We start from the raw sequence: 15,331 nt of genomic DNA, 5'->3' as shown, positions 1-15,331 counted from the left end.
TTGAGTGATTCTCATTATAATCATGGAAAAATTAATTTTTAGCTTTATACATAAATCGTAATATACGAAAAAGAGAAATTTCTAGTAATCCATTTTTATGTTAAAAGAGTAATCCCCATGACAATAGAAATCCATGTATTTCAATGAACCAAGAGAAAAATTGTGATGATAAAATAATGTATATTTTATTTAAAAAATTAAAGAAGGATTCTAGTTAAATTTATCTTTTTGTATAGATAAGCTTAAATGATGAAAGAGGAATTCCCACCATATTGGAATTCAAATATTTAAATGAGGAAAGTGTAATTCCTAGTGTAAAGGAATTAATGGAGATTTTTATTTAAATTTTAAGAGAATATTTAGTTAAATTTATATTTTTACTTAGATAAGTTTAAGTGGTAAAAGAGAAATTCCTATGACATTTGGAATTCCATCATTTAGATGGGAAAAGAGAAATTCCTAGCATATTGGAATTAATGTGTATTGTATATAAATTCAAAGATGAATTTTAGATAAATTTATTTTATCTATAAGAAATATTTAAATGTTAAAAAAGGAATTCGTATAAAATTTAGATTTCCATCATTCAGATGGGAAAAGAGAAATTCCTAGCATATTGAATTAATGGGTATTTTATTTTAGATGAAATTACTTTATGAGAAATATTTGATGATAAAAGAGGAATACCCATGACATTGGAATGCAATTAATTAAATGCAAAAAGAGGAATTCCCATGGTATTTGAGATCCAAGAAATTAAATGAGAAGAAGAGAAATTTTTGGTTTAATTTAATTTATGATTATTTATCAAAAGTGAAAATATGGGTAGAATTGATTTTTGTAAATCCCATGAATTCTTTTATTCAAAAGAGGAATATTGAATATAATTCATTTGAGAAATTGTGAATGAATATGGAAATAGTCGTTGAGAAAAAGAACCTTTAATTAGGCCAAGCAATTGGCAGAAATTTAGAAAAAGTTCCACTATCAGGATCAACCTAGAAAAAGTTATTAAATGGGAATACCATGTGAATGGATGAGATAAGGTGAAAATAGGATGCGATAGGATGTATATGGGATGTGATAATATGTAAACGGGATGCGATAAGATAAGAATGGATGTGATAATAGGTGTATGGGATGTGATAGGATGTGATAAGATGTGAAGGAGGAAGAATGAATGTGGAAGAATGGATGTGGGTGTGTATGTGGAGGAATGAATGTGGATGTGTATTTGGAAGAATGAATGTGGATGAGTATGAGAGGAAGAACGGATGTGGATGTGTATGTGTATAGGAATGAATGTGGATGTGTATGTAGAAGAATGGATGCGGATGTGTATGTGGAAGAATGAATGTGGATGTGTATAGGAATGAATGTGGATGTGTATGAGGAAGAATGGATGTGGATGTGTATGAGGAAGAATGAATGCAGATGTGTATGTGGAAGAATGGATGTGGATGTGTATGTGAAAGGATGTGATGTCGCTGTGAGTGAATAAATGAGAAGTGATGTGATGTGAATCGGGATAAGAATGAAAGAGATGAGATGTGAAATGAATGAGATGAGATGTGATGTAAATTGAGATAGATGTGAAATAATGAGGTGTGATGGGATGTGAATATGGGTTGATGCGAGTGGATGAGATGTAAATGAGGAAACATGTGATGAGATGGAAAATGATGTGATTAGATGAGAATGGGTATACATATGAATTGGATATGGATTAAATAATGTGGACGGATGTGGAACAATGATGTGATTGGATGAGAATGGGTATACATATGAATTGGATATGGATTAAATAATGTGGATGGATGTGGAACAATGTGAAAGATGAGAGTTCATTATAGGAACTATATTTATGACCTGTTTTTAAATGACTGTTTTATGTTAAAAATGCTGGGGAAGCATTTTGACCATCTTGTGAACGAGGTCGTGGAGACCTAGTTGATAAAGTTGCAACAGCTGGCCGAGAGTCAACAGAGGACGTCTTGCGTAGCAAGGTCGGCCGAGGTCTGGACTAGCCTCGGTTTGATTTGGGAAAAAAGCGTTCCTATGATCCAAGTGCAAGTATCTTCCTTGATCTGACCAAGTTACTCACAGGTTTGATCGGATCAAATTGGTCAATAATGACCATGACTACGTTAGAGTACAAATATCTTTGAGGACTCGCCCGTGGTTTCCGGGCGAGGGAAGTTTTTTCGGGTTCGATTTTTGAAGAACCGAGAGATTAGTCTCTTGTCCGGATATTCGTGGGCGAGGCCTTGAGTGAGGGATCCTGCCCCGCGCCGTAAGGAGAGCTACTTTTGCTGCTAGCACTCCCGAATCCATTGTGTGGAGGGGGTAGGGATCTTTCAGCTGGTATCAGAGCAAATTGGCTAAAGTGGATCAACTGAAAAGCCAAAAATGTCAAAAATTTGTGAAGTAACAGTGAAAAGTTATAATTATGTGATAAAATTCATACAAATTGATATTCAGAATGAAGATTCATAAAATTGAAAGTGGGTCTTCAGATGAAGTACCGCAATTGTATGGAAATCCCTGACTTGCTTGAGGCCTTGTCATGATGGTATTTACCTTATAATTCCAAGGACCGTGTGACTACCCGTATATACCGAGGGTATAACTGTAGCTCTTAACTGGAAGTGTATATGAGTTAATCCAAGACCTTGAATTTATAAGTAAAAATGCTATCCAAATGATGAATTTGAATGTGGTTGATTTGATTTTAAGGTTCTGGTTGAGAATTGGTGAGTTGATTTGGATTTTGATTGAGATGATTCCTAATTTTTGGTTGAAAAGCAATCCGTTGAACAAAGCCACAATGAGGATGAATGGGATGAGTCCCTATGATGATGTTCGTAACTAGAATGATGATAAGGACTTTAGCAAATCACTACCAGATTAGTGGATTGTGCACAGATCGCTACTGTTAACACTGGACCTAGTGGATCTAGTTAAGGGATGACAAATTAAAAACCTACATAACTGAAATTTCCATGGAGGAATGTTCAGATAGAATTTTCAGTCTGATGGACCATTATTGTGTTAAGAATATGAATGATATGCTCTGAATGAATCTGATAATGAGTTCTATATAAGGGATCATTATCCCATGAATCTATGGAGAGCTGACCAATCTAAAGAACCCCAGAATCAGTTGGATCTAAAGTCGGATTTGAATTGTAAATAAAAGGACTTAACAAGAATTTTCATATTGATAGGATCATGGATCGAGGTCGTCGTGGTAGGAATGATAACTCCCAACTCGATGAGGAAGAGCTTGACTTGGATGTTCCTAAAACTCTTCATAGATTGCAGCCTGGAACTTTCAAGGGTGAAGGGAAAAACTTGGTCGAGACTGTGGAGAAGTGGATCGAAGCAATGGAAGAGTACTTCGATGTCACTGGGTACGATGAGAAGAGCAAAATGGCTCTTGCAAGGTTGAAGATAGTAGAAACAGCCAGAGTAGCATGGAGAAACCACTGCAAGACAAATCGTGTGGATCAAAACAGCCAGAGTAGCATGGAGAAACCACTGCAAGACAAATCGTGTGGATCGAAACACTCAGACATGGAATGATCTCAAAATTTACCTAAGGAAGAGATTCTGTCCTCCCGGATTTTTAGAAACAAAGATGAACGAATTCTTAGAGTTAACCCAGGGGAGCAGAACTATTGAAGTATATCACCAAGCGTTCGCTCTTCTCCTCAAATACTCGCCACCGCTGGATGAAGAACAATTGATAGCCAGGTTCATTTTGGGACTAAAATGAACCTTTGAATATCCTAGTGAAGAATGCCAAGCCGGTTTCCATGGCCGAAGCAGTGCGGATGGCGAAGGATTTTGCCAAGGCCTTTGATGTCAAGATCCCACCGAAGCCAGTAGCCCCATCACCTTTCAAACGGTTTTTAGCAGAGGTGATTCCAACCTTCCACCATCTAAGAGATATAAAGGTCAAGCCTAAGATAAGGAAAGTTCTAGAATGGAAGAAATATCTTTTTCTTGGAACTCAATCCCTTGGAATTCAACTTGAGAAGTTCCACCCTTGAACAAGGGCGTGAAATGCTATAACTGTTAAGGATTTAGACATTACAGTATGGATTGCCCAACACCTTTTGGAACAAGGTTTTCAGGGCAGGAAAATCAGCCTTCAGGGATCAAGATTCGAGACTCCAGCTCCTTCCTTCCAAAGTAATCAGGTTTCTTTCCGCCAAAATCAAAGAAATACCAGAGGTAGACCGTCTAACCAACCCACAATTTTAATCCAAAGTAATGCAAGACCTTCGCCTCAGAATAGGGGTAGTCAAGGAGTGATGTTCCCAAATCGATCGTCCACTTTCAAGGCAGTAACGCTAAAGGTGATTGAAGAAGAAGAAGAAGATGAAAGAGATCATACTCCAACTACGAGATGAGGACATTTCGTGTTTTTTAAGTGGGGTAGGATGTAATATTCCCGCCTCAAAATAGGGGAAGTCAAGGAGAGATATTCCCAAATCGGCCATCCATTTTCAAGGTAGTAACGTTGGAGGTGATTGAAGAAGAAGAAGAAGAAGATGAAAGAGATCATACTCCACCTACGGGATGAGGACATCTCGTGTTTTCTAAGTGGGGTAGGATGTACGATTCCTTCCTCCATCTTTTGAGGTGTACAGGTGTAAGAACCTCCCCTTCTGATCTTGTAATTATTCCCCTCTTTAAAATAAAAAAAGATTCTATTTTACCCTGTTTTGGCTTAGACAAAGAAAATGTCTAGAGAGAGGTAATCCAAAATTGAGATATTTTTTTATATAAAAATTCTCCTAATGTCTAAAATGGTTTCCCTTGAAATAGAAATTCAAAAAGGACTTTCCAATTTGCATTTGCAAAATTAATTGAAGAGGAGTATAAAGGACCTTAGCCTAAGGGTCTAGATTTTAAGAAATTTTTGGATTATGGTCCAATTAAGGTTCCTATGAATCAATCCAAGTGTGGGGAGGAGATAAATCTAATTTATAAAAGAAAAACCCCCCAAAAATGAGTAAATGCTCACATAAGATGAAGAGTTGACTAAGGACAAGGTTTATTAGTAAAAAACTATGAGTACTACTAAAAAAATGAGATATTTTGGGTATAATGATTCAATTTTGACACCTTGGTAAGGAGAAGGGAGCTCTTCAAGGAGGTGCCTATTTCACATGTGTGGTGGAGTTTTAAACTAAAAAATATTGTGATATTGTATCTCTCCTCTCTCCTAGAACAAAACAAATCAAAAGGGAGCAAACTAGGTCCAAATCTTGTCCAAATTCACCCAAACTGAACCTAGAAAATTTTAGAAAACAGTTGGACTTCTCACCTATAAATAGATCCTTAGCCCTTTGTAAAAAAATATGAGAACTATACCATGCCAGTATTATACTCAAATAATGATAATTTCTATTATCGTCTTAAAATCCTCAAAATTGAAGAGATTGGAACTTCTCTCGCTCTTCAATCTTCCTTGGAGACTTCATCAACATACCAAACCAATTGATTGGTTGGGGGCCTCTACTGTGATCAAAGAATCAAGTAATTTAGGAGGTAAAGTGTGGATTATTGTCTTCTTTTTCTTAAATCTCCAAATGTTTCTCTTCTCAACCCCTCTCAAGCTTGAGAAGCATTAATTTGAATGGCTTTTGAATACTATTGAAGTTCTTTTATGTATTGTAATGGAGAAACACATAAATTTTCATTTATGCTTAATTTATAATGGTTTTTAAGCATTTCTCTCTCTCCCCCGAAGAATGGTCATTCCTATGACCTATTCTCAATTCGAATGAAGCTTCTCATCATGAAGCATTTCTCTAATCTAAAAGTAATTTCTATGCTTGTATAATTGGAGGCCAAAATAATGTCTTTTTAATACTTTTATGCTATTTAATTTATGGTAAAATTAAGAATCAATCCATAATTGGATAATGATCCAATTAGTGGTTATTATAATCACATGAATAATACTAAACTTTATTCTTTCAAATTTATTGAGAATTATCAATAATAGCAGAGCGGAGCTATGGTAAATTTTTTGAAAAATAAACACATAAATCATTTTCATTTATATTATGAAAAGAGGACTTTCTACCATATTCTAGGATTAATAATCCTAGATTAATTGAATGATTCTCATTATAATCATGAAAATTTTGATTCTTAGGTTTATACATAAAAAGTTAAATACGAAAAAGAGGATTTTCTAGTAATCCATTTTTATGTTAAAAGAGTAATCCCCCATGACAATGGAAATCCATGTATTCCAATGAAATAAGAGAAAAATTGTGATGCTAAAATAATGTATATTTTATTAAAAAAAAATCAAGAAGGATTCTAGTTAAATTTATCTTTTTGTATAGACAAGTTCAAATGATGAAAGAGGAATTCCCACCATACTGGAATTTAAATATTTAAATAAGGAAAGTGTGATTCCTAGTATAAAGAAATTAATGGTGATTTTTATTTAAATTTTAAGAGAAGACTTAGTTAAATTTATCTTTTTATTACATAAGTTTAAATGGTAAAAGAGGAATTCCTATCACATTTGAAATTCCATCATTTAGATGGGAAAAGAGAAATTCCTAGCATATTGGAATTAATGAGTATTGTATTTAAATTCAAAGATGAATTTTAGATAAATTTATTTTATCTATGAGAAATATTTAAATGTTAAAAGAGAAATTCCTATGACATTTGGAAATCCATCATTTAGATGGGAAAAGAAAAATTCCTAGCATATTGAATTAATGGGTATTTTATTTTAGATGAGAAATATTTTATTGAATTAATGGGTATTTTATTTTAGATGAAATTACTTTATGAGAAATATTTTGATGATAAAAAAGGAATACCCATGACATTGGAATGCAATTAAATAAATAAGAGAAAAGTGAAGTTCCCATGGTATTTGAGATCGAAGAAATTAAATGAGAAGAAGAGAAATTTTTAGTACAATTCAATTTATGATTTTTTCTTAAAAGTAAAAATATGGGTAGAATTGATTTCTGTAAATCCCATGAATTCTTTTATTCAAAAGAGGAATATTGAATATAATTCATTTGAGAAGTTGTGAATGAATATGGAAATAGTTATGGAGAAAAAGAACCTTTAATTTGGCCAAGCAATTGGTAGAAATTTAGAAAAAGTTTCATTATTAGGATTAACCTAGAAAAAGTTGTTAAATGGGAATAGCATGTGAATGGATGAGATAAGGTGAAAATAGGATGCGATAAGATGTCTATGGGATATGATAGGATATAATAAGATGTAAACGAGATGCGATCGGATAAGAATGGATGTGATAAGAGGTGTATGGGATGTGATAAGATGAAAATAGAATGTGATGTAATGAGAATGGATGTGGATGTGTATGTGGAGGAATGAATGTGGATGTGTATGTGGAAGAATGGATGTGGATGTGTATGTGGAAGAATGAATAGGGATGTGTAAAACGAAGAATGAATGTGGATGTGTATGTTGAAGAATGGATGTGGATGTGTATGTGGAAGAATGAATAGGGATGTGTAAAACGAAGAATGAATGTGGATGTGTATGTTGAAGAATGGATGTGGATGTGTATGTGGAAGAATGAATGTGGACGTGTATGTGAAAGAATGGATGTGGATGTGTATGTGGAAGAATGGATGTGGACGTGTATGAGGAAGAATGGATGTGGATGTGTATGTGGAAGAATGAATGTGGATGTGTATGTGGAAGAATGGATGTGGATGTGTATGTGAAAGGATGTGATGTCCATGTGAGTGAATGAATGAGAAGTGATGTGATGTGAATTGGGATAAGAATGAATGAGATGAGATGTGAAATGAATGAGATGAGATGTGATGTAAATTGAGATAGATGTGAAATGAATGAGGTGTGATGGAATGTCAATATGGGTTGATGCGAGTGGATGAGATGTAGATGAGGAAAGATGAGATGATATGGAAAATGATGTGATTGGATGAGAATGGGTATACATATGAATTGGATATGGCTTAAATAATGTGGACGGATGTGGAACATTGTGAAAGACGAGAGTTCATTATAGGAACTGTATTTATGACCTATTTTTAAATGACTGTTTTATGTCAAAAATGCTAGGGAAGCATTTTGACCATCTTGTGAACGAGGTCGTGGGAGACCTAGCTGCTAAAGTTGCAACAGCTAGCGCGAAGAGTCAACGGAGGACGTCTCGCATAGCAAGGTCGGCCGAGTTCTTGACCAGCCTCGATTCGACTTAAATGGTGAGCTTTCGGTACGGTAGATGAGTGACCAAGGAAGCGGCCTATGAGTGAAGCGTTAGGTGACCTGCGAAGGATCCTAGAGGGTGCTGACCATACGGTGCTCGGGTTCTGGGTCGCTGAAGATACCCACACGTGCGTTGTGTATTGGAACAAGGAGTAAGAGTTGTTTTCTGAAACCGAGCATGGATGTGGTTGATAGAGCTTGCTGGTCCTCAACCGATGACTCTAAGGCTCTTTTATATGGAGCTGTTGGTTGATCTTGCTGATCTTCAACGGCGGAGATTCCATCTTGATTTTTTTATAAGTGAATATATTGTCGGGTACTATGAGTTAGGAACTATCAAAAAGGCCCCTGAGAAATAGGTGGTGAGCGTTTTGGTTGCCAATGATGCCATAGGTACACCGATGAAGGAATGATTGAAAATTAGGATTTGAATATTTTAGAGGATTATGATCAGTGACACTACGGTTTCATTAAATGATTGTTTAAAGATAGCTGACAGTGAAGAAAAAGGCAATTTCATATTGGGTGTGTAAGTGGTGTGAGTGGCATTAAATTTGCATGAATATCCGGCTAGGGGACCTGGTAACTCTTTTCCCTGGTACCTAGGACAAAACCTTACCAAATTCTCAATTGGATCCCATCAATACAGTGGTTGGGCGGTTGGCTAACCCATTTGACTAGATGGGGTTAGGCTGGACTGATGGATCTATAAAATGAGACTCAATTCTGTTATAGTATGATAGATAAAGTAAATCCCAGATAGTAATTATTCTATGGAAAAAGAATCAACGGCTATGCCTCACGATGGGGAAAAAAATCGTTGGTTTCTATGATCCAAGTGTAAGTATCTTCCTTGATCTGACCAAGTGACTCACAAGTTGGGTCGGATCAGTTTGATCAGTAATGACCCTGACTACGTTAGAGTACAAATATCCTAGAGGACTTGCTCGTGCTTTCTGGGTGAGGGAAGTTTTTTCGGGTTCGGTTTTTGAAGAGCCGAGGGATTAGTCTCTTGTCTGGATATCCGCGCGGCGGGCGAGACCCCGAGTGAGCGATCCTGCCCTGCGCAAGGAGTGCTACTTCCACTCCTAGTACCCCCAAATCCGTTGAGTGGAGGGAGTAGGGATCTTTCAACTTGTATGAGCGCGAATTGGCTAAAGTGGATCAACTGAAAAGCCAAAAATGCCAAAAATTTGTGAAGTAACAATAAAAAGTTATAATTATGTGATAAAATTCATACAAATTGATATTCAAAATGAAGATTCATAAAATTGAAAGCGGGTCTTCAGATGAAGTACTGCAATTGTATGGAAATCTCTAACTTGCTTAAGGCCTAGTCATGATGGTATTTACCTTATAATTCCAAGGACCGTGACTACCTGTATATACCGAGGGTATAACTGTAGCTCTTAACTGGCAGTGTATACGAGTTAATCCAAGACCTTGAAATTATAAGTAAAAATGCTATCCAGATGATGAATTCAAATGTGGTTGATTTGATTTTAAGGTTCTGGTTGAGAATTGGTGAGTTTATTTTGATTCTGATTGAGATGATTCTTGAATTTTGGTCGAAAAGCAATCGGTTGATCAAAGCCACAATAAGGATGAATGGGACTCGGAGTCCCTATGATGATGTTCGTAACTAGAATGACGATAAGGACTTCAGCAAATCACTACGAGATTAGTGGATTGTGCTGACAAATTGCTACTGTTGACACTGGACCTAGTGGATCCAGTTAAGGGATGACAAATTAAAAACCTACATAACTGAAACTTCCATGGAGGAATGTTCAGATAGAATTTTCGGTCTGATGGACCATTATTGTGTTGAGAATATGAATGATATGTTCTGAATGAATTGTTATCTGATAATGAGTTCTATATAAGGGATCTTTATCCCATGATTCTGTGGAGCGAGCTGACCAATCTAAAGAACCCCAGAATCAATTGGATCTAAAGTCGGATTTGAATTGTAAATAAAAGGACTTAACAAGAATTTTCGTATTGATAGAATCATGGATCGAGAACATCGTGGTAGGAATGATAACCCCCAACTCAATGAGGAAGAGCTCGACTTGGATGTTCGTAAAAATCTTCATATATCGCAGCCTGGACCTTTCAAGGGTGAATGGGAAAACATGGGCGAGACTGTGGAGAAGTGGATCGAAGCAATGAAAGAGTACTTCGATGTCACCGGGTACAATGAGAAGAGCAAAATGGCTCTTGCAAGGCTGAAGATAGTAGAAATAGCTAGAGTAGCATGGAGAAACCACTACGAGAAAAATCGTGTGGATCAAAACACTCAGACATGGAATGATCTCAAAATTTATCTAAGGAAGAGATTCTGTCCTCCCCGCTTTTTGGAAACAAAGATGAACGAATTCTTAGAGTTAACCCAAGGGGAGCAGAACTATTGAAGTATATCAACAAGCGTTTGCTCTCCTCCTCAAATACTCGCCACCGCTGGATGAAGAACAGCTGATGGCCAGGTTCATTCTGGGACTAAACGAACCTTTGAATATCCTAGTGAAGAATGCCAAGCCGGTTTCCATGGCCAAAGCGCGACGGATTTCGCCAAGGCATTTTATGTCCAGGTCTCCTCGAAGCCAGCACCATCACCTTTCAAAAGGTTTTTAGCTCCAGAAGGTGATTCCAACCTTCCACCGTCTAAGAGATACAAGGATCAAGCCTAGGATAAGGGAAGTTCCAGAATGGAAGAAATGTCCTTTTCTCGGAACTCAATCCCTTGGAATGCAACTTCAGAAGTTCAACAAAGGAAGTGAAATGCTTTAACTCTCAAGGATTTAGACATCGCCGTATGGATTGCCCAACATCTTTTGGAACAAGGTTTTCAGGGCAGGAAAATCAAGGATCAAGATTCAAGACTCCAGCTCCTTCCATCGAGAGTAATCACGTTTCTTTTCGCGAAAATCAAAGAAATCCTAGAGGTAGACCGTCTAACCAACCTGCAGTTATAATCCAAAGTAATGCAAGACCTCCGCCTGAGAATACAAGAAGTCAAGGAGAGATGTTTCCAAATCAACCGTCCACTTCCAAGGCAATAACGCTGGAGGTGATTGAAGAAGAAGAAGAAGATGACAGAGATTATACTCCACCTATGAGATGAGGACATCTCGTGTTTTTTAAGTGGGGTAGGATGTAAGATTCCTCCCTCCAGCTTTTGAGGTGTACAGGTGTAAGAACCTCCCCTTTTGATCTTGTAAATTATTCTCCTCTTTGAAATAAAAGAAAGATTCAATTTTACCCTGTTTTGGCTTAGAGAGAGGTAATCCAAGATTGAGATATTTTTTGATATAAAAATCTTTCTAGTGTCTAAAATGATTTCCTCCGAAAAAGAAATTAAAAAAGAACTTTCCAATGTGCATTTGGAATTAATTGAAAAGGAGTATAAAGGACCTTAGCCTAAGGGTCTAGATTTTCAGAAATTTTTGAATTATGGTCCAATTAAGGTTCCTATGGGCCAATTGGATCAATCCAAGTGTGGGGAGGAGATAAATTCAATTTGTAAAAGAAAAACTCCCAAAAATGAGTAAATGCTCACATAAGATGAAGAGTTGACTAAGGACAAGGTTTATTAGTAAAAAACTATGAGTATTACTAAAAAAATGAGATATTTTGGGTATAAGATTCAATTTTGACACCTTGGTAAGGATAAGCAAGCTATTCAAGGAGGCACCTATTTAACATGTGTGGTGGAGTTTTAAACTTAAAAATATTGTGATATTTTTATCTCTCCTCTCTCTTCGATTAAACCAAATCAAAAGGGAGCCAAACTAGGTCCAAATTTTGTCCAAATTCACCCAAACTGAACCTGGAAAATTCTAGAAAATAGTTGGACTTGGTAAGAGGCCTCCCTCACCTATAAATAGATCCTTAGCCCTTTGTAAAAAAATACGAGAACTATACCATGCCAGTATTATACTGAAATATTCATAATTTTTATTATCCTCTAAAAATCCTCTAAAAATTCAAGAGATTGGAGCTTCTGTGTCTCTTCAATCATCCTTGGAGACTTCATCAACATATCAAACCAATTGATTGGTTGGGGGCCTCTAGTGTGATCAAAGAATCAAGTAATTTAGGAGGTAAAGTGTGGATTATTGTCTTTTTCTTAAATCTCCAATGTTTCTCTTCTCAACCCCTCTCAAGCTTGAGAAGGATTAATTTGAATGGCTTTTGAATACTATTGAAATTCTTTAATGTATTGTAATGAAGAAACACATAGATTTTCATTTATGCTTAATTTATAATGGTTTTTAAGAATTTCTCTCTCTCCCCCAAAGAATGGTCATTCCTATGACCTATTCTAAATTCGAATGAAGCTTCTCATGAAGCATTTCTCTAATCTAAAAGTAATTTCTATGCTTGTCTAATTGGAGGCCAAAATAATATCTTTTTAATAGTTTTATGCTATTTAATTTATGGTAAAATTAAGAATCAATCCATAATTGGATAATGATCCAATTAGTGGTTATTCTAATCACATGAATAATACTAAACTTTATTCTTTCAAATTTATTAAGAATTATCGGTTATAGCAAAGCGGAGCTATGGCAGAATTTTAGAAAAATAAACACATAAATCATTTTTATTTATATTATGAAAAGAGGACTTCCTACCATATTCTAGGATTAATCATCCTAGATTAATTGAATGATTCTCATTATAGTCATCAAAAAAATTAATTTTTAGGTTTATACATCAATAGTTAAATACGAAAAAGAGGAATTTCTAGTAATCCATTTTTATGTTAAAAGAGTAATCCCCATGACAATAAAAATCCATGTATTCCAATGAAATAAGAGAAAAATTATGATGCTAAAATAATGTAGATTTTATTAAAAAAATTTAAAGAAGGATTGTAGTTAAATTTATCTTTTTGTAAAGATAAGTTTAAATGATGAAAGAGAAATTCCCACCATATTGGAATTCAAATATTTAAATGAGAAAACTATAATTTCTAGTGTAAAGGAATTAATTGAGATTTTTATCTTTATTTAAAGAGAAGATTTGGTTAAATTTATCTTTTTACTTAGATAAGTTTAAATGGTCAAAGAAGAATTCCTTTTACATTTGGAATTCCATCATTTAGATCAGAAAAGAGAAATTCGTAGCATATTGGAATTAATGAGTATTGTGTTTAAATTCAAAGATGAATTTTAGATAAATTTATTTTATCTATGAGAAATATTTAAATGTTAAAAGAGGAATTCCTATGACATTTAGAATTCCATGATTTAGATGGGAAAAGAGAAATTCCTAGCATACTGAATTAATGGGTATTTTATTTTAGATGAAATTACTTTATGAGAAATATTTGATATGATAAAAGAGGAGTACCCATGACATTGGAATGCAATTAATTAAATACAAAAAGAGGAATTCCCATGGTATTTGAGATCCAAGAAATTAAATGAGAAGAAGAGGAATTTTTAGTATAATTCAGTTTATGATTAACCTAATCCTAGTTTGTACATACAAACCTTAATAGAGAGCTTTCATGGCTCTCCAGCAAAGCTTTCTATTAAGGTTTCATGTAAAAGCTAGGGTTAGGGTTAAGCTTCAATAAGAAGGGGAAAAAAACAATTCAATAAGTAACACTATATTTGTGAGTTTGGGAATTTCCCAACTCCCATTTTTTGAATACTAAAAAGGTGGGACCTGGATAACATGCCTATAAGTTTTTCAAAACCACATCATGTGACCTATTGTTGGAAAGTGCTTGGAAAATGGAATCTTGTGAGCTATAGAGCGCTCAATTTGGAGTAACGCTGTTCAAGTTATCATTAATCCAAAGATTTGACCACGTGTCCCAAACTTATGGGAAATTCCCATATTCCCCAATATGGTGTTAAGTCTTGTATATGATGTAAAAGCTTTCATTAATATTTCTATTGAGATTAGGGTTTTGTATATGCTTTCTATTAGGATTAAGATTATGATAACTAATACTTTTTTTTCTTTATTTGGTTTGATTTTGTAGGTTATCCACTCATACAAGCCTCATAAGGCAAGAGATCTCTCTCTTTCATGTTTCCTCTCTTATGCTTTTACATGTTATAGGGTTTGTAAGTTTTAGGTTTTTAAGATTAGGGTTTGTTATCTTCTCTCCCTCTATGGATAGCCATGCTTCTCTCAAGAGGTGACTATATGCATGAGCCTCATGCATGAGGCTAGTGCATAAAGCTTATGCATTACCCCTATGCATAAACCTCATGCATGAGACTTATGCATGAGGCTTGTACATAAGGTTTATGCATGAGGCTTATGAATAAGCCACATGCATGAGACTTATGAATAAATCCTCATGCATAAGTCTCCTGGTGTAGGGTTCCTTCTTTGCTACTGCCATCACCTTTAATGGTTCTTCCTACAAATGCACTGTCTCTCTTTTACTTGCCATCAAATTTCTCCCCATAGCGCCTACGTAGTGCCCTTGTTGTTTTCACTCAATTACTCTCATTGCTACATCACTCTCATACTTTACTTACTACCATCATTATAACACATTGGGGGCATAGGAGCATTTCAGTGGCATTTTGGAAGGGGGAATCCCAAGGATTTTAATGCTACGAGCAATAAAAAAATGGTATTAAATAGTGTAAAAATGTTGCTACATTTTATCTCTACTCAGAAGAGCTTTTTTGCAGCAAAAAATGCTACTACACTATGAAAAAAATGTTGCTTAGCAACATGGCCTAGAAAAAGTACTCCTACCTTTTTTGTCGCTGTGACGATTTTATTATTTGAATGTCCTAACTGTGATACCTTGAGTTTTTTCAAGTTTGTCTAATCCATCACTTCTACCTCTCCTACCCTATCCTCGTGAAGCTCATGCAAGGTATGTCTTCTGTGATTCTTGGAGGGGCATGGGTGTGGAATTGTAATTAGGAGTGTAATTGGGTAATGTCAATGTAATTGTTTTTCATTCTAATCCAACTTTATCCTTTTTGGTCGATAATGTAATGAATGGCATGGACTATTTGGATCAAGTTTGAATGATCACAATATATTCAATTTGGATAAGTTTGTATAAAATTATTATTTGGAT

Source organism: Cibotium barometz, chromosome 8 (genome assembly GCF_041138505.1).
Source record: "Cibotium barometz isolate CiBa-2024 chromosome 8, ASM4113850v1, whole genome shotgun sequence".
NCBI lineage: Eukaryota > Viridiplantae > Streptophyta > Polypodiopsida > Cyatheales > Cibotiaceae > Cibotium > Cibotium barometz.
Note: the sequence above shows the minus strand (reverse complement) of the source record.